Source organism: Elaeis guineensis, chromosome 2 (assembly GCF_000442705.2).
Source record: "Elaeis guineensis isolate ETL-2024a chromosome 2, EG11, whole genome shotgun sequence".
Classification (NCBI taxonomy): Eukaryota; Viridiplantae; Streptophyta; class Magnoliopsida; order Arecales; family Arecaceae; genus Elaeis; species Elaeis guineensis.
In genome coordinates this window covers 37,513,153-37,540,214 of record NC_025994.2, presented here as the reverse complement: position 1 = coordinate 37,540,214, position 27,062 = coordinate 37,513,153, and positions in this window count along the sequence as shown.

Genomic DNA, 27,062 nt, shown 5'->3' with positions numbered 1-27,062 from the left:
AGATAAAGATCTATAGGGATAGATTTAAAAGGCTACTTGGATTGTCTCAATTCACGTACATCGACACCATATTGAAACGGTTCAGCATTAAAAATTTTTAGAAAGACTATCTTTCAATAGGCCATAGAATTACTCTATCTAAGAAGGATTATCCAACAATCTCACAAGAGAGAAAGCGTATGAGTAAGATCCCATATGCCTCGATAGTGGGGTCTATCATGTACGTTATGACATATAGGAGATCCGATGTGGCATACTCACTAGGGATAGTGAGTAGGTATCAGTTTGATCTAGATGAGAATCATTAGAAGGTTGTAAAGATAATCCTTAAATATTTAAAAAATATTAAGGACTAATAGCTTATCTATGGAGATCTTGACTTGAAATTTTTGAGATATATTGATTTCAGTTTCTAGTCAGACCATGATAACAGTAAAAGTATATCGGGATATGTGTTTATCACGAATGAAGGAGTGATCTGCTGAAAAAATTCTAAGCAGCACACCATAACTGATTTAGTACATGAGATGGAGTGCATTGCGGCAACTGATGTTACTAAAGAAGTGGTCTGGTTGCAAAAATTCATCAGCGAGCTTGGAGTGGCACCTTTCATTGATGGTCTTGCTCTGTTGTATTGCGACAATACTAGATACATAGCTCAAATAAAAGAACTGAAGTCCCATTAGTAACCTTCAGAAGATCGATGGAAAGGAGAATTTGGCCAATCCATTTATTAAAGCCCTCAGAATTAAAGAGTTCGATGAACATAAATGGAAGATGGGTATTAGATACTGTATCGATTGGTTTTAGTCTAAGTGAAAATTGTTAGAAAATGTATCCTAGAGCTAATCGTATGGACGATTATGCTCCTTGTAATCTGTATATGAATTAATAAAAGTTATTTGATATTTTTTATCATAAATTATATATCTTTCTTATTAGAACTCTTGTATTGTGATGAAGTCCTTAGAACTATAAAGTAATCGATAAAGAAAAATTTATCGAATAGTTCTTAAACTATGTTCGTGAATAAATGATACGTCATTAAAGGATGATGACGTTTATCGAGTATAGATCATTATGTGCCATATAAGTTGGTTGTTCTTATAACCAAAGAGTGTGGGACACTGATATGGCATACAAGTAAGATATAGAAGTACATCATCACTGAACAAATGACTCACCTATAGAGCACTCTGCTATCAGGGGTAGCTCGCAAAGAGTATGGGCATAAGTGTCCCTCAGACTTGAGATTACCATGGTGGCTTGCAAGAAACTCACTATGCTTTGATGCTGGACTATCTGCATTTCTAATGCAGTGACAGAAGACTACTGGGTACGATCAAGAACTTATGAACTCTGTGTGTGGATCGAGATGTGATTAATCCCTTCAAATTATAGGAGATAATGCATCACTGTATTTTTAATTTAGTAAAATCTCGATCGAGATAATCCATGTGATGGATTTGAAAAGTTGAAATACAATATGGATGACTCATTCAAGATTGACAGTTAAACCCTAGGTCGTCCTAAGCATTCAAGGTCAAAGGGATGAATTATGCGGTAACCATATTCCAAGGTTCTTGAATGTTGTCTTGCAAACATTCGACCTATGTAGATGTCAGAAACCATTGATAGATGGTAACTTCAATTATTACAAAAAGTAGTTCTTGTGCTACCAGCTTAGTGTTCGAACCTATGGAGTTATGCACAAAGTCAGGCAAAGTAAGAAAGAATTGACCTAATGTCCATGTGTTCAATTTGGAAGTATGAGACTTGATTGAACAAATAGATTAGTTTAATTGAGAATTAAGTTAAGAGTCATATAAAATTAAACAGTTGACTATATCTAGCTAGCATTGGATATGAGGTGCAGGTTTAATTTCGGAGATGATAATAATGTGATCAGTGATCCAAAAAAATTATAAGAGATTAAATTTATGTCTTAATTAATTTTAGATTAAATCTGATTTAATTAAGACTAATTGAGTTGAAATTCTAAATTAGACTTAGACTAGAATCCTAATTAGATTATGATGGACAGACTCTTCATATTTGGTTCTTCATGTTTGGTTTGAATCAAGTTCAAATCGGATTAAATTTGAGTCAAATTGGTTTAGAATCAAAGAGTCCCAACACCTGAGACTCTCTCTCATATAGTGGCCGACTAAGAAAGATGTGGAGCGCTAATGTTTCTGCCCATATTTCTTGCTTGTGCATAAAACAAAATAGCATACGCAAGGTTGGCATCCAATGCTACTGGGGTCTCCTTTTTTGATAAGGATTGGAGTCCTAATCCTTATGGGCTCTAATTAGATGTGTGGCATCACCTACTTAAGGATAGGACATCCAACCACCGATGGTTATGCAATTTTATGCGACAAAACTAAAACAAAAACTGTTAGATGTATGTCCTATAAGTCAATATAGCTGATACATTGTAATAAGTATACGATATAATTTTGTACTTAATATATTGATTTGATCAATAAAAGGATAAGTTTAATTTTTATTCAAGAGTGATGTGTTCTTGAATTGTCCATAAAATTAATGCTTCGATACATATTCTTAAGATATTGAGAATTAGAGGTATGTATAATTAATTCCTAAATACTCCTGATCATAGTATCATCATGAGGATGGTGATTCATTCGGATAGATCACGCACAGATCGCTTCTTTCAAGATAGATGAGTCTCTGGTCTATATAGTGAGACACTGAATGACAAGTGCGGATAGTTGTTAGAGAACAACTAGTATTGAGTGTGACCATACGAGAGATCACTTAGATTTTTACTTGATCATCACTGATTGTCTCGATACTATAGTTGTATGAATGATCCTTTGACCTGCGATGGTATGATTGCTCGCAGTCAGACTACTGAATTTTGACTGACACAAACATGATCTCATTGAGATCTTGTAGTGAATGTTGGTGTCAGTTGGTCTACTATAGGAGTAGGGTGAGCATCTAGATGGAATCATGGACCTTGATATAGAGGAGTAGTTCAATAAAATTTGAGAGGCTAAGTCTGAGAGTCCATGGCTACAGTAGTGTGATTGATGAAAAAGAGTTTCTATGAGGATCACAATTAGATTTGGCTAATCAAATTTATTATATGATTGATTATGAGGTTTGATGATTTATCTATGACCTGCCATCTTGTTGGAACTCATGATAGAGGAATTGAATTACATGTGAACTATATCTTGAGATTTTTTTTGATTCTACTAGATTGTTACTACATACTGCTAGATATCACTAGTGGATTGTGAGAGTGCACTAGATTGCTTAGGATCGACAATCCTTGATGAGTTAGAGTGAAATCATTTCGATTCATTGAAAAGAGTTTCAATGATGCTATGATAGAGATCATGGTATATCTCACTATCAGATAGAATTGAACCTATGGGTCATACAATAAAGGTATTAGATTGGAATAAGTAATTGGACTTATAAAGTCTCAATTAGATTTAAAGAAATTCTATTGGATTCAGGATAATCTTGATAGCACATGGTTGAACCCAATTTTCTCTTTGCACTTGAATTACTTATTTTGATTAGATTAATTTAAGTTAATTATTTGCTAATAACCTAGATAAATTAGATTCATTGGGCTTCAATTGTTGGGTGCCTAGGGTTTTGGATTGTATGCATTAAGGGTTTAAATCCTTAATCAATTTTCTTGATTGTTTGCATGGGGCACTACTTGATTTGATCAAGTTGGGCACGTCCACTTAAAAGAGAGCGTATAGGACCAGCATGGGCGTCCCTAAGCTTCATGTAGTGTGTGAAAAAATAAGTGCAAAGGCTCCAATAGTTGGTGCCTAATGGATCTCCTAAAGGGGCTCAAATATTTAAGGCTACAAGGATTTCTAATGCAAGTAGGACTTATATTAAGAAGCTATTTGGTTTTGAATAGGATTCAAATATTTTGCCTATTTAAAGAGACCTTCTCTAAGGCTCTTTACAATATATTTTCAACAGCCCATACCTCCCATAAGATCTCCTCACGTCTCCCTCTCTTCTCCCTTTGGATCCAATGCCCAAAGGAGTTTGGGCATCCTCCATCTCCACGCCCAAGAGGAGCTTGGGAGTCCCCTTTGCTTGTTGGTTTTTAGAACTTAGTTACTTCATAATCAAGAAAAGAAAAGCAAGAGAAAAAGAGAAGAAAAAGATCAAAGAAAGAATCAAAGAGTTGATCACGATCCAGACTTCGTTTAGATTCACAGGGTGATTGTTCTTGAAGAAGAAAGATCAATACCAAAAAGGACTATTCTAGATTGATCTCGAGTGGATACTTTTAGAGGTCGAATATTTGTGTGGCTAAGAAAGAACCTACTCTTTTCTAGATCCAGATTCGAAGAAAGAAATTACAAAATAAGTATGTGATTCGATCACATATTTAATTTTAATATAAAATTTAGTATGTGTTCAATTTTCATATATGAAGTAGATCTTTGTGTTCTATATTTTTTATATATGTATGATTTAGATTAAAAGATATTTTAATCTTCTATTCCATTGTGTTGTTTAGAGAAGAAAAATTTTGAAACTCACATGCATGCCCCTATTCTTATGGGGTCTAATCAGATGTGGGGCATCACCTATTTAAGGGGAGGACATCAAACTACCGGTGGTTATGCAATTTTGTGTGACAAAACTAAAGCAAAAACTACCATGAGGAATAAAAGAGGGGAGGGCGGATGTCCATCTATTTTTGCATGGAGTTATTGGGCACTCTCCTGTCTTGACGTGAAGAGTCCCCTTTAAGGCGTGGAGATTTGATCTCTTCCATCCCTTGCTATCTTTTGAAGGAGCGACATCTTGAGGATCATCCATCTTTCCTATGAAGCCTGGTGTGCGTGCAAAGTAGAGAGCTTGCACATCCAGGCCTCATGAGGCATCAGATTCAAAAAATCCTAAGATTCTTAATCCCTTCTTTATTAAATCCACTGCATACAAGGTATAATTTTATAAAGATTATAAAATTTAAAATAAAAAATTTTCAGATGCACCCTGCTAATCCGATCCTGATCAGATCTTTTTCTTTATAACTATTAGGTGAAGGACCCAATGACGGCTTTACACCTGCAGGTGAAGAGTGGGTCTGACTTAACTAAGAAGTAAGGCTAATAACTATTAGGTGAGGCTTTAGAACTTAGAGACTAAACTTTACTGCAACATGTTTAGAGAAATATTGGACAAGAGTTTGTCTACTCATTGGTTGACCCATCATCAATAACTATCAAGTGAGGTGTGAATCTATCAATGGGACCACAGCACCTGCTAAAAATCCTTAATTGCGAAGGTATTCGTTTCTCTATTCGAGGAGTGTAAGGGATTCGACAAAATAGTGGGAGCCCTAATTTATTTTTAAAATAAAATTATTAAAATAAATTAATTTATTAATTATAAAATCTAACTAGAACCTTCATCTCTCTATAGGAAATGGTTGCTCCAAATCCTCTTACCCGCATTCTTGACACCAATAGACTGACTAGCCCAAACTTTAAGGATTGGCTTCAGAACCTCAAGATTATCTTGAGCTCTGAGAAAATAGCCTATGTACTTGACCAAGACCTTCCCCCTTTTTCAGTCCATCCAACCCTCTGATTAGAGAGCATCTCATGAGAAGTGGTGGGACGACAACAACAAGATCAGGCGCTATGTGCAGGCTTTGATGTCTAATTAGTTGCAGTACCAACATGAAGAGATGAAGACTACTAAACAGGTACTGACTCACCTACAAGAGTTGTATGGTGAGCAGAGCCGCACAGCTCACTATGAAGTATCCAAATAACTCTTCAAAATGAAGATGCATGATGGGCAGTCAGTCCATGAGCATTGTCTGACAATAATCAAGGATCTAGAGGAGCTTGAGAAGCTCGGCATGTCTATGGATAAGGAGTTGCAGATTGACCTCATTCTACAATCCTTGACTAATTCTTATAGTAAATTTTCATATGAATAAGATGCAATGCACCATAGCTGAGTTGGTCAATATGTTGGTCATGGTTGAGGGTACCTTGAAGAGTTCAAGGGGCTTTATTCTCACTATAAAGCAGACTTCTTCCAACAAAAATTCTACTAGGAAGAAAAAACTCATGAAGAAGCAGAAGGTTGGGAGCAAGCCGAAGAAGGTGGTTCCAAAGTAGAAGATCGTCGAAAAGAGAAAGTGTTTCCACTGGAACAAGGATAGTCATTGGAAGCGAAACTGTTTGAGTTACCTGGTGAGCCTCAAGAATAAGAAGGTAGACCTTCTAAAGGTATGCTCATTATAGAAACTAATTTGATAGTTTTTTTTACATCTAGTTGGGTGATAGATTCTGGATCTAGTGCTCACTTGTACACTATTTTGTAAGATCTTGAGGATAGTAGGAGATTGAGGGAAGGCGAGATGACCCTATGAATCGAAAATAGAGCAAAGATTGCTGCTGTGGCTATGGAGACATACCCTATATGACTACCATCGAAAATTAGCTTAGTTTTTAAGAATTGTTACTTTGTACCTACTGCGAGTAGGAATTTAATTTCTATTTCTTGTTTAATATAAGAAGATTATGTAATTAATTTATTTAAGGACCACTATAATATTTATTTTGGAAATAAAAAGATTGGTAGTGGTTTCCTTATAAATAATCTCCTTCAGTTACATGTGGATGTTTCTGTGAGATATATCGAATAAAATATGAATGCTGTAGGATCTAAAGGATCTAGAGATAATATTAAAAAAAATAGTTATGACACCTAAGGCTAGGTCATATAGGAGAAGATAGGATTAACAGGCTGGAGAAAATTAAACTTTTGGGTCCATTGATTGTTGAGTCATATCCGGTCCGAGTCTTATCTTCAAGAAAAAATAACCAAGCTTTTCTTTGTAGGATATAGAAAAAGGACCACAGAGTTACTTGCTCTAGTGCACACTGATGTGTGTGGCCCATTCGATATGCCAGCCATTGGAGGTTATTCCTACTTCATAGCCTTTATCAATGATTTTTTTCAATACGGATATGTGTACCTTATAAGGTATAAGTCTGAAGCCTTTAAAAAGTTTAAAGAATTCAAAAATGAAGCAGAGAAATAAACTAAAAAATCCCTTAAGGTTCTTCGATTAGATCAAGGAGGCGAACATCTTAGTAAAAAATTTTTAGGTTATCTTAAAGAGCATGACATAGTCTCACAATGGACTCCATCTGAAATGCCACAACTCAACAAGATTTTAGAATGGAGAAATCGAAACCTTTTAGATATGGTTCGATCCATGATGAGCTTCACTGATCTTCCTGTTAAAAGAGTTAATGTCCTTCAAGCCAATCTAATGGCATATGTAAAGAGATTAATCTGATTTATCTTTCATGCTCATGTAATTGATATATTTTATTATGAATATAATTGGGGCATTTTTTTTGTTTCATCATATATTGTGAATTATTCTGTTATGATGAACCCCATAGATTAGGACAATAATTTTAGGACAATGATGAAATCAAGTCAGTGAGACCTAAAATCCTAAAATTTTAATCTAAAATCTTTCCAATCATAAGATCATTGAGTCGAGGATCAATAATACCGGATAGGTTGGTACATCCTATATATGCTCGATAGAGAGGGTGATTGATCTCACAATCACTTATGTAGGGACACTAATACAAGAATATGGGTACTCATAAGAGAATGAGTTCGCTAAAGTGATCCATCATGAGAATTACATCTTATGAAAGTTTTACTTATATGTCAAAAGATGGTTCTCTTAGTGGGAGTAGTGCATGTGGTCTTTTGATCTGAGGCTACCACAGTACCTTATATATATAGATATATATTTTAATTTATTTTTTATGATGACTTTCTAAGATATGTGTGGAGTGTTCTGGATATAGTAATATATGTATGAAGGTCGTAAGTCAATAAAGAATTGATCACTCTAGATAAGGGGAGATGTCATCCTAAGCAATCTCGTCAATCGATGACTCAAGAAGTCTTTAATCAAGGCAAGATGAAAATTAAAAATGATTTTTAATATTTCATAAATCGAGTCATCATTAGTGAATTAAGATTCATTTAGATAAGTGTTAGGGTTTAACATTTTTTCATACCTATTACTTATTCGGAATGAAAGATGATTGAAGGATTGAATTGCACAGTAACTTGCCACTAAAGGATATTTTTGATATTTCTATCAAAATATTTCACATCTTCTAGATAGGCATGATACATTGCTAGATGTTAGTTATATTTTATAGATTTTTATAAATTAAAGAGATTAATTCATGAGTCAATTAGAAAAGGTTCTAATTTGACAACTCGGATCTACATAGGTTTGATCTAAATTGATTAGATAGAGTTTAATCAAATCAGATCAACATATATCTAGACCTACTACTAGATAGGTGTGGAGCCCACTGGATCACACACATTAAAGAATTGATCAAAGATTTTATTTGAATTAAATTATGGGTTATTAGATTCTAATTAGATGGCTAATTGACAAGCTAGCACTTGTATGCTAATCCTAGCTCCTATTTCAGTCAATATCAGTTCGAACCTAATCTAGTTTGTGAACTAAATTAATTAAGAATTAATTTGAGTTCTCCTCTGATGTGGGACAGATATTAGATGGTACCACATGGCCCTTTTTGGGCATTGGAATGATAGAGTCCAAAGAGGATTAGACTCTATCCAAGGTTTTGGCGCACAATATGATAGGCGCTCACTTATTTCGGTGTGGAGGATTTTACAGAGTCCTTCTCTGATGGGTTTAAGACCCGTGTGGTAGCTTATTAAACCCTCCATCAGTCTAGCATAGATTTTAAGGCATTTCAATATATGATAAGGCGTGGAAGAAGGGAAAAAGAGAGGCGCACCCACGTGAAGTCTTCCGAAGAGGTGCTTGGTGGTTTTCAATTTTAATGCAGAAATGAAAGGCTTCTTATTAAGAGGTTTCTCTTGGTGATTTAAATCAGAAACAACCCTCCTACCATGTGGCAAAATATGGAAATTTTTTGATTTAAGTTGGGATGCCAAAAGGTTTCTTCCATGGGTATGCGCGTGAGAAGGCTGTGAAATGGTGTTTCATTCCTAAGAGTTCTCATCATACAAGACTCTTGGTTTTGATAAGCCTTTTCATATGGTGGTTACAAGTCACCATGAGATGCTTTTTTATTAAGAATTATATTCTAAAGTCAATTAACTTATTATAAATAATTAGATTTTATATATGAATTATTGATCAATGAATAAAAATTATTTTGGCTTTTTCATCACAAGGTATACATCTTCGTTATTAGAACTCTTGTGTTATGATGAAGTCCTTAGAACTACATTATGATCAATAAAGGAAGATTTATTGAATAGTTCTTAAATATGTTCGTAATCAAATAATATGTCATTAATAGGATGATGATGTTTATCGAGTGTCAGTCGTTGTGTGCCATATAGGTTGGTTGTCCTCGTAACCAAGGAGTATGGAGACACTGGAATGGCAGACAGGTGAGATGTTGGGTACATCATCACTGAACAAGTGACTTACTTGCTGAGCACTCTACTATCAAGAGTAGCTCACAAATTATATGGACATAAGTGTCCCTCAAATCTGAGATCACTATAGTGACTTGCAAGCAACTCACTGTGCTTTGGTGCCGAACTACTTGCATTTCTAATGCAGTGATGGAAGACTGCTGGGTATAATCAAGTACTTATGAAGTCTATATGTAGATCAAGATGGAATTGACCCCCATGAATTATAGGAGTTAATGCATCACTATATTTTAATTTAATAAAATTTTGATCAGTATAATCCATGTGATGGATTTGAAAGGTTGAAATACAATGTGGATAACTATTTCAGGGTTGACAGTTAAACCCTAGGTCACCTTGAGTATTAGGATCAAAGAGATGAATTATGCAGTAACCATATATCAAGATTCTTGAATATTATTTTAAAAATATTCGATCTATCCAGATGTTGGATATCATTGCTAGATAGTCATACAGAATTAAACACTGACTATGTTCAGTTAGCACTGCATATAAGGTGCGGATTTGATTCTGAAGATGAATTAAATCAAATCAATGATTCAAATAATTATAAGAGATTCAATTTGAGTTCTAATCACTTTAGATCAGATCTAATTAGACTTAATTTTACTAAGACTTGATTGGGCTAAATTTATCAAGTTGGACTTGGACAAGAATCCTAATTGGATTAGGATCACAGCCTTTTCAAAATTGATTCGAATTGGATTTGAATTAAATTTAAATTTATACTAAATCAGATTTGATATATTTAGCCATATTTTCTAAGGGTTCTCTCATCCTTATGGCCAACCAAAGTGGTGGAGAAGGGGCTGGAAACAGCCCCTTCGCTTTGGGCATGCGACATCCTAAGGGAGGCACCTCTTCTACTCACATTAAGATTTTTTGTATTTTATGGAGTTTGGATTTGATCTAAATATAGAGAGTCTTAATTCTTACACCTAAAGAAGTTTGATTGGATCTAGGATCCCTTGCCTATTTAAGGAGGGGTTGGGAGAAGGAGAAAATCAATCAATTATTGGGCTAGGCATAGAGAACAGCTCCTTTGGGTGTCCCCTCCTATTGGCGTGCTCCGTTGGGCATCTTCCTCCCTCTTGGCATCCTCCCTCCTTTTGTGGTGGTGTCTTGAGCTCTTTCAAGGCCTTGGGATCTGATCATAAGGCTTCATCTCTTTCTTCTCTGAAGAAAAAGTTCATCTCTCTCTCCTACTGCGTTTGGCATGCACACGAAGTAGAGGATCTATGCATCTGGATCTCGCAAAGCAATTCAACCAAGGAGCTTCTTCAATCTTGATCTTTTTTTGCTGTGAATCAAGGTAAAAATTTATAAATATTATAAAAATTTTAATTGCTAATCTATTATATCTTTCTGGCATATGATGTGATTGGATAAATTTTTTTCTCAGTTGGTATCAGAGTTGGGCCTGTATGTCATGATTGCATAGTCAAATTTTGAGATTTTTTTGATTTTTTTTGATCTAATTTTGAACCAAAATTTTTGATATAATTAAACCTTGATCTCTTTGATATCTTCTATATATTTTTCATCTGGTTTTGACCAGAGTATCAAATTGAAATCAGCCCTTGAATCCGGACTGTTGAAAATCTATTTTAGTAGAAATTTTCTATACAAATTTTTATGCTCATTTAATATCTGATTATGCATGGATTTAAATATATTTTGATAGATTTTTTGTGATATAATTTAATTAGAGAATTGATATTTGAATCAGGCTTAGATCGAATTTGTTTGACTAAGTTTCAGATCTGATTTCATCATAATATTGATACATGTTTGATCACATCTCTAACCAAAATTTTTTATACAATCATATATATATTTGGAATAGATTTTTATATTATTTTAGATCTAAATTAATTATTTTACATACTGTATAAAAGTAATTTCAGATCTGAAATAAACTTATGCATTGATCTAATAAGATTAGATGCACATCATATTTGTATGATTTTGTGTACGCATAGATTGTATAATAATTTACATATTCATGTAATTAGTTTTTGAAATTAGATTTTAGATCTTAGTAGCTCAGTACTTGACTTAATAAGATCACCAAATCATCCGATCATAAGAGCAAGTAGGATTTAAGAATCCTCTCTTTCTATTCGATGGGATACTTTTATGATGTCTAGGGGTGCTATTATGATCAAGTCTTATGATGAAAAATAGTAAAAAAAATTTTAAAATTATTTTGATTATAAATATATTTAGATTAGATCTAAAGTGATTTATAGTTAATTATAATTTTAGTAAAATAAATTCAGACATAAAAATTAGATTTTATGATTTGAATTGTATGGTGCATATGATGTAGAAATCTGAATTTTCTATGATACATTTGATGTATATATAAAATTGATACATATTTAATTATTAAACATAGAATCAAAAATTAGATTTTAATTTGAAATATATGGTATGCTTCACTTGAAATCCTAATAGAATAGTTTTATAAACTAAAACACATGTTTCACATACTTAATTTAGAATTAAGTTTTAAAAAAATCTAGATTTGAGAATTGAAGGTCTTAAGACACCTCATAAATCGATGGGAAATGGTTTAGCATGAATCAAATCATCTAATTAGGTTAGACCTAGAGTTAGAAATAAATATGAACTAAATATAAAAATTAATTAAATTTAATCAAAAGTTAAATTAGATTAGATTAGAATTTCTCTAGATTCACCTCAATAGTTGTAACCTGATCAAGTCTATATTTTTGACCATACCAATTGGACCATGATCGTGGCTCAAAGGTTTAGCCTGAGTCCTTTGGCTAACTGAATTAAAACTAATCCATCAATTAGTATCTAAGGTAAGTTTGATAATATTGCATATGTTAGATGTATGTCCTAGAAGTCAATATGGCTGACACATTGAGATATAGCTAGGACATAATTTTGCATTTAACATATTGATTTGATCAATAAAAGAACAAATTTATTTTTCATTCAAGTGTGATGTATCCTCGAATCATCCAAGAAATTAATATTTCGATACATATTCTCAAAGTGTTGAGAATTAAAGATATGTATTTAATTCCTAAATACTCTCGATCATAGTTCATCATGAGGATGGTGATCGATCAGGATAGACTAGCGCACAGATCGCTTTCTTCAGGGTAGATGAGTCTCTGCTCTATAGTGTACAGACACTGAGCAATGAGTGTGGATAGTTGTTAGAGAATAATTAGTACTGAGCATGACTATACAAGAGATTACTTGGATTTCTATTCGATCATCAGTGATTATCTCGATACTATAGTTATGTAAATGATCCTTTGACCTACGATGGTATGACTGCTCATAGTGAGGCTGCTGGAGTTTGACTGATATATAAACATGATCTCAATGAACCTTTATAGTAGATGTTGGCGATAGTTGGTCCACTGTAGGAGTAGGGTGCGCATCAAGATGAAATCTATCAAGCTTGATAGAAAGGAGTAGTTTTATAAATTTAAGAGCCTAAGTCCGAGAGTCTGTGGCCACAATAGTATGATTGATTGAAAAGAGTTTCCATAAGGATCACAATTAGACTTGAGCTGATCGAATCAAATCATATGATTGATGATGAAGTTTGACAATTTATTCATGACTTGCCATTTAGTCAGAACTCACGATAGAGGGATTACATCACACGCGAACTACACCTTGAGGTTCTTTTTGATTCTACTGGGTTACCACTATATACTACTAGGTCTCACTGGTGGATTGTGAGAGCTCACTAGGGTTGCTCAGGATTGACAATCCTGAAGCGAAAATTCAGTGCAGGGGCAAAATAGTAATTTTAAAACTTTTTCAAAATTACTATTTTACAGTAGAATTATTAATTAATCTCATTAATTAATACTAATTAACCCTACACTAAGATCTAAATATGACACAATAGCATGTATTTAAATTTGAAATTCAAATTTGAAACAGTAAACTTTTTACTGTACTGTGTTCAGAACACATCACCTTTTGCGGGTAGTCGATCATCGCAATCTGATCACCGTCAGGGGGCTCTGATCATCACGTCACAGCCATACTAGTGTCTGGCTTCTGCGGATCATCCACACGAAGCTCCCATCTGATCGGCTCCTCACGAATGCTAGTTCGTGATTTATCCTTTTGATCGCTGATGTTGATCGAACTTCTTCGATCGATGTGTGCCGACTCCTTGGATGCTTCGGATCATCTGCACGATTGGTTAAGAGGTTGATGGATCTCTCCCTAAAATTTAGTGGACTCACGACACTCGTGGCACACCAATCTCACTTTTCGAACCCTAGGTAGAAACCCTAGGGTACTCACCAAAAACCCTGCGCCCAATTTTCTTTCTTTTCTTTTTTTTCTCTCGGAAGGTTTTGGATCTTCACCTCATGCACAAGGCTTCCTCACATCCCACTTTCTTTCTCAGAATTTTTCTACGCACGCCCCAGCTCCCTATCTCTTTTAATACAGTTCAAAACGTGTCTTATCCGCGTGAGAGGATAAAGACAAGTGGTTACACATTTGAATTCAAATCAAATTTGAATTCAAATGAAAACCAACTCATCCCTATCTACTTGTGGCATGAGAAGAGAAGGGTGTGGACTCTTTGTGCGTGGAAAGGTTTCATGAGAAACTCTTTCTCGTATGAATTATGTGGCGCACAAGATGGATAAGCTTGAAGGCAAAAGAGATAAGTTATCCATTCAAATTCAAACACGCTTTGAATTTGAATGGTTAACTAATCAGCTTTATCCATCCATATTGGTGCACAAGAGTGGGCGTGAGAAGGGCTTTGTGTGAGAAAAAATTCATGAGAAGTTTCTTCTCGTGAATTCAAATGGGCGCAGAGATTTAAGGTGGTGCAGGGATTCAAATTCAAATGGTGGTTTGATCTTAATTGAACCAACCTAATCAAAATAGGTTAAGCACAATTAGATTAAATTAAACCCAACTTAATTAAGCTTAATTAGGCTCAATAAAATCTTAATCAAATCAAAAATTGACTAAGCCCAACCCCTGATCAAATCAGGGACCAAACCATCTCGACGATTAGGTCAACTCTTAACCTAATCGGGTCAAACCCAACTGAATTCAATTCAATTGAACTTGATCCAAAAATAATTACTCAATCAAATTGAGTTAATTAGTGATCAAATCACTAATTAAAACCTCTCATAATTATTGAGTCCAAATCCGATGGGCAATCGGGTATCAAAGTCCATCAATATAAAACCTTGATCGAAGAGTTCAAATTTCAAATTCAAAATTTGAAATTCAAAAATTTGACCCCGGTACCCAAAATGTGTGGAACTCATGATCAGAGAATCTTAATTCTCAATCATAGAGTTTCAGACACATAAGACTCATAATCAGCCATCAGATCAGAAAAGAACCTCTAATGTGTGTGATCCCGCAGGTTCGAACCTAAGCCGGTAGCACAGGAACCAATTCCTGTACTAATCGAAGTGACCATCTAGCAATGATACCCGACATCCGGATAGGTCGAATAATTACAATCACAATACTCAGAACCTACTGAATAAGGTTACTGTATAATTCATCCCTTTTGACCCCTGTGTTTAGGACGACTCAGGATTAAACTGTCAACCCTGATGAGATCATCCGAATCGTGCTCAACTCAATTAGTCCTGTGACTCCTCACTAGGACTACCCTGGCCAAGATTTTGCTAAATTGAAACACGACTGTACATAGCTCCTAAACTGGAGTGGTCAATCCCATCTTGACACACGCACCGACAAGTCAAGTACTTGACTACACCCAGCAACCTTCCGTCACTGAATTAAAAATTCAGGTAGTCCAGTGCCTAAGTGCAGTGAGTTGCTTGTAAGTCACTGTGGCGGTCTCAGGTCGAAGGGATATTTGTACCCATATCCCATCGGAGCAAATCTTGACAGCAAAAATAGCTCCGGAGTCGGTCATATTCAGTGCAGATGTACCATTACATCTCACTTGTATGCCATACCAGTGTCTCCACACTCTTTGGTTATGAGGACAATCAACCCATATGGCACATAACGATCTATGCTCGATAAACATTATCGTCCATGGTAACAACGTATCATTTGGTCGTGAACAGGTTTAAGGACTAAGCAACAAATCCTCCTTTGTCGAGTCTAAATAGTCCTAAGGACTTCACCACAACACAGGAGTTCATTAGAAGATGAAACATTTGTGATGAAAAAATATCAAAATAATTTTTATTTATTTATAATTCATGTACTAATACAAAAAGAGTACAACCGTCAACAGACTGACGATTGGCTTTGGGACACTATTCCCAACAATCTCCCACTTGACCTAAAGCCAATCGGTGCAGTATCTAATACCCATCTTCAACTTGTAGTCGTTGAACTCTTTCACCGCAATGACTTTAGTGAATGGGTCGGCTAGGTTCTCCTTCCTGTCGATCTTCTGAAGGTCAACGTCACCTCGATCCACGATCTTCCGGATGAGATGGTAGCGGTGCAGAATATGCTTCGTCCGCTGGTGTGCCTTCGATTTCTTCGCCTGAGCAATGGCTCCAGAGCTGTCATAGTAGAGCAAAACTGGACCAACAAGGGAGGGTGCTACTCCGAGCTCGATGATGAATTTTCTCAGCCACATCACTTCTTTGGCAGCATCTGATGCAGCAATATACTCTGCCTCGCATACTGAATCAGCCACAGTGTGCTGCTTGGAACTCTTCCAGTAGATAGCCCCACCATTAAGGGTAAAAATAAATCCTGACACACTCTTGCTGTCATCGCGATCAGACTGGAAACTAGAGTCTGTAAATCCTATAAGTCTCAAGTCCGATTCACCATATACAAGCCACTGGTCCTTAGTATTTCTTAAATACTTCAGGATGGTTTTAACAATCTTCCAGTGATTCTCTCCTAGATCAGATTGGTATCTACTCACTACCTCTAGTGAGTATGCCACATCTGGTGGTGTACATGTCATGACGTACATGATAGATCCCACTGCCGAAGCATATGAAATCCTATCCATACGCTCTCTCTCTTGAGGTATTGTCGGACAATCCCTTTTTGAGAGAGAAATTCCATGGCCTATCGGTAGATAGCCTTTCTTGGAATTCTCCATGCTGAACCTTTTCAGCATAGTATCAATATACATGGACTGGGATAAGCCAAGCAACCTTTTGGATCTATCCCTATAGATCCTCATCCCTAGGATGTAGGAAGCTTCTCCCAAATCCTTCATGGAGAACTGACAGCCAAATCTTTATTCCCTGTAATGCAGGGACATCATTTCTGATTAAGAGAATATCATCCACATACAATACAAGAAATACTACTACTGGACCATTAGCCCACTTATAAATGCAGGGCTCTTCTCCGTTCTTAATGAAGCCATACGTTTTGATTGTCCTATCAAAACGTATGTTCCAACTCCGAGATGCCTGCTTAAGTCCATAAATGACCTTTGTAGCTTGCAAACCTTAGACTCATCTATGGATGTGAACCCTTCAGGTTGTATCATATACACCTCTTCGTCCAGCTCTCCGTTTAGGAAAGCTGTCTTCACATCCATCTGTCAGATTTCATAGTTTAGATGGATAGCTATCGCAAGCATAATCTGAATAGATTTGAGCATTGCCACAGGAGAAAACGTCTCGTCATAGTCTATACCATAACGTTGACAATATCTCTTGGCAACCAGACAGGCTTTATAGGTCTCCACCTTTCCGTCTGCGCCCCTCTTCCTCTTGAAGATCCACTTACACCCTATGAGTTTCACTCCTTCGGGTGAGTCAACCAATGTCCACACATCGTTGACCTTCATGGACTCCATTTCGGATTTCATGGCCTCTAGCCATTTCTATGAGTCAGGTCTCTGCATTGCATCCATGTAGGTGATCGGATCCTCATCATTTTTATCAAGTTCGACAGGATCGCCATCCCAGACTAAGAAATCATAGTATCTGTCCGGTTGATGTGGTACTCTACCAGACCGTCTTAAGGGTGCATAATCAATGGGCTCCGGATCTGATCTAATCAAATCCGGTTCAGGTTCAGTAACATGTGTCGGATTTTCCACCTGTCGAACTTCGTCAAGTTCGACCTTAGAGGCAATAGTTCCTTCACTAAGAAACTCTTTTTCTAAAAAAATTGCCTTAAGGCTGACAAACACCTTTTGCTCATCAGCAAGGTTGAAATAATACCCTTTGGTCTCTTTTGGGTACCCTATAAAATTACACTTGTCAGATCTAGGTCCAAGCTTGTCTGTAATTAAACATTTAACATAAGTCGGACACCCCCAAACCCTAAGGTGCGAGAGTACTGGCTTATGTCCTATCCATATCTCATATGGCGTTTTGGCTACAGACTTACTCGGAACTCTATTTAGAAGGTAACAAGTCGATTCGAGCGCATATCCCTAGAGGAAGATCGGCAGACCAGCAAACCCCATCATGGATCGAACCATATCCAATAAGATCTGATTCCTCCTTTCAGACACACCATTATGCTGTGGTATTCCAGGAGGAGTCCACTGAGAGAGAATCCCATTCTCTCCTAGATACGTCAGAAACTCATTGGAAAGGTATTCACCCCCTCGATCAGATCGAAGAATTTTAACACACTTCCCAGTTTGTTTTTCTACCTCATTTCGGAATAGTTTGAACATTTCAAACGACTCCAACTTATGCTTCATTAAGTAGACATACCCATACCTCGATAGGTCGTCTGTGAAGGTTATGAAGTAGAAATATCCACCTCTTGCACTTGAGCTCATAGGTCCACATACATCAGAATGTACCAGACCCAAGAGTTCACTGGCTCGCTCACCTTTTCCAGTAAAAGGTGACTTGGTCATCTTTCCAAGAAGACAAGACTCACAGGTTGGAAGTGATTCACAATCATCAAGTTTAAGAATTCCTTCTCGAGCCAACCTGTTTATCCTGTTCTTATTGATATGACCTAGCCTACAATGCCAAAGGTAGACTTCTGACACATTATCTATTCTAGGGCGTTTACCGAAGTTTTGAACCACATTAACAGGCTGTGATAGTAAGTAAATTCCATTATTTAATTATCCAACAAATATTGTAACACCATTCAAAATGATATTGTAAATATTTTTTTTTATTAAAAAATCATAACCGTACATGGCCAAAAGGCCTACAGAAATAATATTTAATAAAAAGCTTGGACAATAGTGACATTCACTCAGAATTACATTACGAGAATTGATTACAAGACTCATGATTCCTAAAGCTAGAACTGGAACTTTGTTTCCATCTCCAACGTTCAGGAACCTCTCGCCTTTATCAAATCTCCTACTGACCTGCAGACCCTGCATCGAATTATAAATATGATAAGGGCTTCCGGTATCCAATACCCAGACAGTAGTATCACAAATGGAAAAGTTGCAAGGAGTTATCATATAATTACCTTGCTTCTTCTTCGGCCTGTTCGGGTCCAGGGAGGCAATGTATTGAGGACAGTTCCTCTTCCAATGCCCCTGCTTCTTGCAAAAGAAGCACTCCGCCTGGCTCTGGTCGGGCTTGCGCTTCTTGGTCTGACCTTGTGCAACCGTCCCAGCATGAGACTGCACCTTCTTGTTCTTCTTCTCCTTCCCAAAGGGTCGACGACGAGAAGAAGACCCTCCCACTACATTCACCAACTCCTTATGGATATGGAGCTGGTGATCCTTCTCAAAGTTCTGTAGCAACCCCAACAATCCATGGTAGTTTACTGCAGGCTTTGTCATTCGAACATGAGTAAGGAATGGGAGGAAGGACTTGGGCAAGGAATTAAGGATCGCATCCTTACCGAGCTGCTCGTGCAGAGAAAAACCCAATTTGCTTAGGCGCTCAATCATCTCGATCATGTACAGTACATGATCAGTGACTGAGGCCCCATCCCTCATCCGAGCATTAAAATGGCACAACTAGTTTTGTGCCTTTCAATGTCGTCAAGCATGCCAAAAGAGTTGTTCAACATTTGAAGCATCTTCTGTGGCTGAACGTTCTCAAACCTGCGACTGAACTCATCATTCATTGCTGCCAGCATAATACATCGGACGGTAGTGTGATCATTGAGCCACTTCTGGTAAGTGTTTCGGATTGCCTTACTAGCATTTGGAGCTGGCTCCTCAGGTGCTAGATCCGTTACTACATAAAGGATCCACTCATACTCAAGGACGATTTTCAATTTTTGATACCAGCTATCAAAATTAGGTCCCATGAGCTTGTCATTATCTAATAATGATCGGAGTGACAGGGTAGTGGCCATAGCTGTATAAAAAAAAATCAGACCTCTATTAGTACATATATTAATACTAAAGACTTGGACTTTAGTTTAAAGTTTTTCCTAATATTTTTACGAACTGGTAGCCTCAACCTCCAATTCGAGGAATTACTTTAATTCCTTAATAGGTACTAGAATCCACACAGACTACACACGAGCCCAACTTTGGTTGGTCAACCCATGTGCATCTATGGGTAGGTTCTTAACCAGTTGTTTCTCTAAACAACTTCTAGTAATTGATTTGCCCCAGAACCTAATCAGTAGGCTTTGGCCTCCACTGAAAAGATCTGGTTAGGTCCAACCATTAACATGACTTAATTTGGTGAATTAGACCAATAAATGATCAGGCCCGACTTTGGCCGGCCAACCTAACCACCATCAAAAAGACTCAACTAAATTATCATATTATGAATGATAATTCCATTAGCCAATGAGCATCACGCCTTTGGGCCTCCAATGATCATTGAACTAATGCACTCATTATTACTCACTTAATGAGAGGCATTGACTTAGTTATCATTATAACTTAATCATTTTAGAGACCTAATAATTTTTGAGGATTTTATTAAAGGATAGTGGAGAAGAAATCATTCAGCCAATTTCAATCCTCCCACTGACTTCATCAAGTCAGATTAAAAAAGATTTAATTAAAGCTGGCATTAGGAGCACCTAAATCAGTCACACTGATTTACCTAATGACATGGGTGAGCTCTAATCACCAAGTGATCTAATCAAAATCTAATTTACCAGATTGGCCAGGTAAGTGAGATCAGTGGTGGAGATTTGCCATTAACTCATCAATGATCGAATCAATGCGAGTAGCTCCCGCTTAAGATCCACTGGTCAAAACTGCCGAACTTACCTTAGACACCAACCGATCATTAGTTTTAATTTTGATCAACTTAGTAAATAGGGCTCCACCGCGTAGCCATGAATTAAGTCCATCTTGGTCTAGTTAAAGACATGGACCCATTCAACTACAACTATTGAAGTTGAGTCTAGAGTATCCTTGACCTAATCTAATTCAACTTTTGATTAGATTTGACCAATTACTCCATTTAGTCCATTTTTAAGCTAACCTTAGGTCTAACCCAATTATGGACCTAATTCATCTAACCCATTGACCCACAAGTTTATGCATTGTCTTAGGTCTTAATTTACAATTCTAGACCTACTAGACAACACTTAATTCTTTTAATTAAGTACTTGGGCTGATGGGTCAGGGTTTGGCATTCGAAAATAATTTTCAAATTTTGAAAGATTTTATTTTCTGTTCACCAAATGTGTTGACTCATTTCACAAACGGGTCAGCACATTTCATAAACAGCAATCCTATTGCTCATTTCAAAACAGAAAATAACTCAAAATAAATCATGAATTTTTTTTTAGATCTAACCTAACACATTCATGATAAATTTTATAATTAAGTCCTTTCGCTGCTTCGTCGGCATGGGATATAATTGCATCGACACCCTTACCGCTATAGGAGACCCCATCGAATGGGAAGAGAGGGCCTTTAAACTCTACTTTTCTCCTATGACCGGACGGCCATGGCAACCAACCTAATTAGATTACTTGCTACTTGGATCAAGTATATCTAAATGTACCAATTTTAAAATTTAAATTTTGAATTTCAAATTTCAAATTTCAAATTTTAAATTTTAAATTTAAGATTTCAACCAAATTTTAAAATTTGAATTTTCAATCTTTGAATTTTAAATTTTGAATTTTAAATTTCAAATTTCGAATTTCAAATTTTAAATTTCAAATTTGAGATTTCAATCAAATTTCAAATTTTGAATTTCCAATCTTTGAATTTTAAATTTTGAATTTTGAATTTTAAATTTTAAATTTTGAATTTGAAATTTTAAACAAATTTCAAATTTCAAATTTCAAAATTCAAAATTCAAATTTCGAATTTCCAATCTTTGAATTTTAAATTTTGAATTTTGAATTTCAAATTTCAAATTTTGAATTTCAAATTTCAAATTTGAAATTTCAAACAAATTTCAAATTTCAAATTTTAAAATTTAAAATTCAAAATTCAAAATTCAAATTCAAATTTCAAATTTGAACTTATAGATTACACCTTAATCTATGCATGCATATGTATATCATATTCTAGAACCATGCTCTGATACCATTTGAAGCGAAAATTCAGTGTAGGGGCAAAATGATAATTTTAAAACTTTTTCAAAATTACTATTTTATAGTGAAATTATTAATTAATCTTATTAATTAATACTAATTAACCCTACACTAGGATCTAAATATGATACAACAGCATACATTTAAATTTGAAATTCAAATTTAAAACAGTAAACTTTTTACTGTACTGTGTTCAGAATACATCACCTTTTGCGGATAGTCGATCACCACAATCTGATCACCGTCGGAGGGCTCTGATCATCACATCACAGCCACACTAGTATCTGGCCTCTGCGGATCATCCACATGAAGCTTTCGTCTGATCGGCTCCTCATGAATGCTAGTTCGTAATTTCACCCTTTTGATTGCTGATGTTGATTGAACTCCTTCGATCGATGTGTGCCGACTCCTCAGATGCTTTGGATCATTTGCATGATTGGTTGAGAGGCTGATGGATCTCTCCATAAAATTTGATGGACTCACGATACTCGTGGCACACCAATCTCACTTCCCGAACCCTAGGTAGAAACCCTAGGGTACTCACCAAAAACCCTGCATCCAATTTTCTTTCTTTTCTTTCTTTTTCTCTCGGAAGGTTTTGGATCTTCACCTCATGCACAAGGCTTCCTCACGCCCTACTTTCTTTCTCAAAATTTTTCTACGCACGCCCCAGCTCCCTATCTCTTTTAAAACAGTTCAAAACGTGTCTTATCCGCGTGAGAGGATAAAGACAAGTGGTTACACATTTGAATTCAAATCAAATTTGAATTCAAATAAAAATCAACTCATCCCTATCCACTTATGGTGTGAGAAGAGAAGGGTGTGGACTCTTTGTGTGTGAAAAGGTTTCATGAGAAACTCTTTCTTGTGTGAATTATGTGGCGCACAAGATGGATAAGCTTGAAGGCAAAAGAGATAAGTTATCCATTCAAATTCAAACACGCTTTGAATTTGAATGGTTAACTAATTAGCTTTATCCATCCATATTGGCGCACAAGAGTGGGCGTGAGAAGGGATTTGCGTGAGAAAAAATTCATGAGAAGTTTCTTCTCGTGAATTCAAATGGGCGCAGAGATTTAAGGTGGTGCAGGGATTCAAATTCAAATGGTGGTTTGATCTTAATTGAACCAACCTAATCAAAATAGGTTAAGCACAATTAGATTAAATTAAACCCAACTTAATTAGGCTTAATTAAGCTCAATAAAATTCTAATCAAATCAAAAATTGACTAAGTCCAATCCCTGATCAAATTAGGGACCAAACCATCTCGATGATTAGGTCAACTCTTAACCTAATCGGGTCAAACCCAACTGAATCCAATTCAATTGAACTTGATCCAAAAATAATTACTCAATCAAATTGAGTTAATTAGCAATCAAATCACTAATTAAAACCTCTCATAATTATTGAGTCTAAATCCGATGGGCAGTCGGATATCAAAGTCCATCAATATGAAACCTTGATCGAAGAGTTCAAATTTCAAATTCAAAATTTGAAATTCAAAAATTTGACCCCGATACCCAAAATATGTGGAACTCATGATCAGAGAATTCTAATTCTCAATCATAGAGTTTCAGACACATAAGACTCATAATCAGCCATCAGATCAGAAAAGAACCTCTAATGTGTGTGGCCCCGCAGGTTCGAACCTAAGTCGGTAGCACAGGAACCAATTCCTGTACTAATCGAAGTGACCATCTAGCAATGATACCCGACATCCGGATAGGTCGAATAGTTACAATCACAATACTCAGAACCTACTGAATAAGGTTACTGTATAATTCATCCCTTTTGACCCCTGTGTTTAGGACGACTCAGGGTTAAACTGTCAACCCTGATGAAATCATCCGAATCGTGCTCAACTCAATTAGTCCTGTGACTCCTCACTAGGACTACCCTGGCCAAGATTTTGCTAAATTGAAACACGACTGTACACAGCTCCTAAACTGGAGTGGTCAATCCCATCTTGACACACGCACCGATAAGTCAAGTACTTGACTACACCCAGCAACCTTCCGTCACGGAATTAGAAATTCAGGTAGTCCAGTGCCTAAGTGCAGTGAGTTGCTTGCAAGTCACCGTGGCGGTCTCAGGTTGGAGGAATATTTATACCCATATCCCATCGGAGCAAATCTTGACAGCAGAAATAGCTCCGGAGTAGGTCATATTCAGTGCAGATGTACCATTATATCTCACCTGTATGCCATACCAGTGTCTCCACACTCCTTGGTTATGAGGACAACCAACCCATATGGCACACAACGACTTATATTCGATAAACATTGTCGTCCTTGGTAACAATGTATCATTTGGTCGCGAACAGATTTAAGGACTCAGTGACAAATCCTCCTTTGTCGAGTCTAAATAGTCCTAAAGACTTCACCACAACACAGGAGTTCATTAGAAGATGAAACATTTGTGATGAAAAAATACCAAAATAATTTTTATTTATTTATAATTTATGTACTAATACAAAAGGAGCACAACCGTCAACAGACTGACGATTGGCTTTGGGATACTATTCCCAATAAATCCTTGATGAGTTAGAGTGAAATTGTTCTTATCCATTGAAAAGAGTTTCAATGATACTATGATAGAGATCATTGTATATCTCACTATCAGATAGAATTGAACCTATGGAGTCACACAACAATGGGATTAGATCTGGAATAAGCAATTAGACTTATGAAGTCTCAATTGGCATCTCCTTACATGCAAGAGACTTCTATGCCGGCCGTTATTTCTGGCTCTGTGTTGAAAAAAGTGGCAGCTAAAGCAAATCTAAAGTTTAGTTACTGTTTAGAGAAATCCTATTGAGTTCAGGGTAACTTTGCTAGCACATGGTTGGATCTAATTTTTTTTTTTTTACGTTTGAATTTTTTATTTGATAAAATTAATTCAAATTAATTATCTGCTAATAATCTAAATGAATTAGATTCATTGAACTCCAATTGTTGGGTGCCTAAGGTTTTGGATAAAATAAATTAAGGGTTCAAGTCCTTAATTAATTTTCTTAATAATTTTGATTGGATGCCACTTGATTTGATCAAGTTAGGCATGTCCATCCATTAGAGGGCGTGTGGAACCATTATGGGCCATCCCATGGGTGTCACGTTGGGTGTGATTTTGTAGGTGCAAAGGTTCCAATAGTTGGCACCTAAAGGATATCCAAAAGAGAGTCAAATAACTAAAGGAATAAGGATTCCTAATGTAAGTAGGAGTTGTATTAAGTGATTGTTTGATTATGAATAGGATTCAAACCTTATGCTTATTTAAAGAGACCTTCCCTAAAGCCTCTATGCAATTCAACCAGCAGCTCCATGCCTCCCTTGAAGAGCCCATGCCCCCTCTTTCTCTTCTCCCTCTCTTCTCTCTTGGAGATCCAACACCCAAGCTTGGGCATCCTCCATCTTCAACGTGCAAAGGTGTTTGGGCGTCCGATATTCCTTGCTGGTTTGTAGTCCCTGGTTGCTCCATAATCTAGGAAAGAAAAGTAAGAGAAGAAGAGGAGAAGAAGATCAAGGAAAGGATCAAAGAGTTGATCACGATCTAGGCTTCGTTCAGATTCACAGGTTGATTTTTTTTTAGAAAAAAAAAATCGATATCAAAGAGGATTATTCCAGACTGATCCTAAATGAATATCTTTAGAGGTCGGATACTTGCATGGTTAAGAGAGAACTTATTTTCTTCTAGATCCAAATTTGAAGAAAGAATTTATAAAACAAGTATGTGAATCGATCACATATTTAATTCAGCATATGTTCAATTTCAGCATATGAAGTATATCATAGTATTTTATATTTTATGTATGCATGATATAGATTAAAAGATATTTTAATCTTCTATTCTACTATGTTTAGAAAAAAAAATTGAAACATACATGCATGTCATGATGTAGAAATTCCAACAGTGGTATCAGAGCCATGGGTTTCATATGCATGAAATTGACTTACATGTTTTGAAAAGAATTTTCTTGATACATGAGATGTATAGATGAGTATTTTGAATCTAAAATTTATTTTAGATTTAATCTTTAAAATATATAGTTGATATGTAAAAGCATCCATAGATCTGAATTTTATTCTAGAATAATTTTTAGTTCATAATTATGTGATATATAGATGCATGCATAAATCTAAAATTTTATTTGACCTAATTTATGATTCATATATAAGATATATGATTGCATATTATGATCAAAAAATTATTTTCAATATAATTCATGATTTGTATATGAGATATATGATATCATGTTATGATCTGAATTTTAGTTTAGATTTGAATTTTACATACATATATGAGATATATGTTTGTATGTTAAATCTGAAAATTAGTTTCATAATTTAAAACTTATCTTTCATGCAAAGAATTTAGATCTAAAATTTAGTTTTAAAATCTAAAATTTATGTTTATGCATGAGGATTTGGGTTATAAAAAAATCAAAAATTAGATCATGTAATTAGATTGCATCTACGATTTTTGATTTGAACGTTATAGATTTAATTCGATTAAGTAATTGATCAAACCGAGTCAAGTATTGATTAGGGTTAGATCAATTAAATTATATGATCAAATAATTATTATTGATCAAATCAATTAAATCCCATACATAAAATTGATTAATCTAAAGATCAAATTCGGCTCGATGGCTTGAGCATGATTCGCTTGAGCTAACCTATTTGGATCAATTGACCTATTGATGTCTAAGATAAGTAATTGAGAGGTGGTTATTTAATTAGTTTCGTTAGCTAACCTAACCAATTTATTGGTGTCTAAGGAATGCAACGGAGAGACCCCCATCGATCTCTACTTATCTGGTCAATTTGGAAGGTTAAGTCTTGAATAAGTTTGCTTGGCATTTTGGTTCAGCCCATGCTAATTAGATCGGCCATATGATGACTAATTAAATGAGACCTAAACCTAAACTTCCTCACAAATATTAAGTCCATAGGTCTTCCACTGTTGTAGATGTGCGAGTGTACTACTGGTGTTGATTATTCTCGACTAGTTACAGTGGTTCAGTTGCACCAAAAATATGTAACCACTCTATTAACAAGAGTTGCTCTAGGATAAGGATGGAGTTGGACCCCAATAACTGTTAGGTGAGG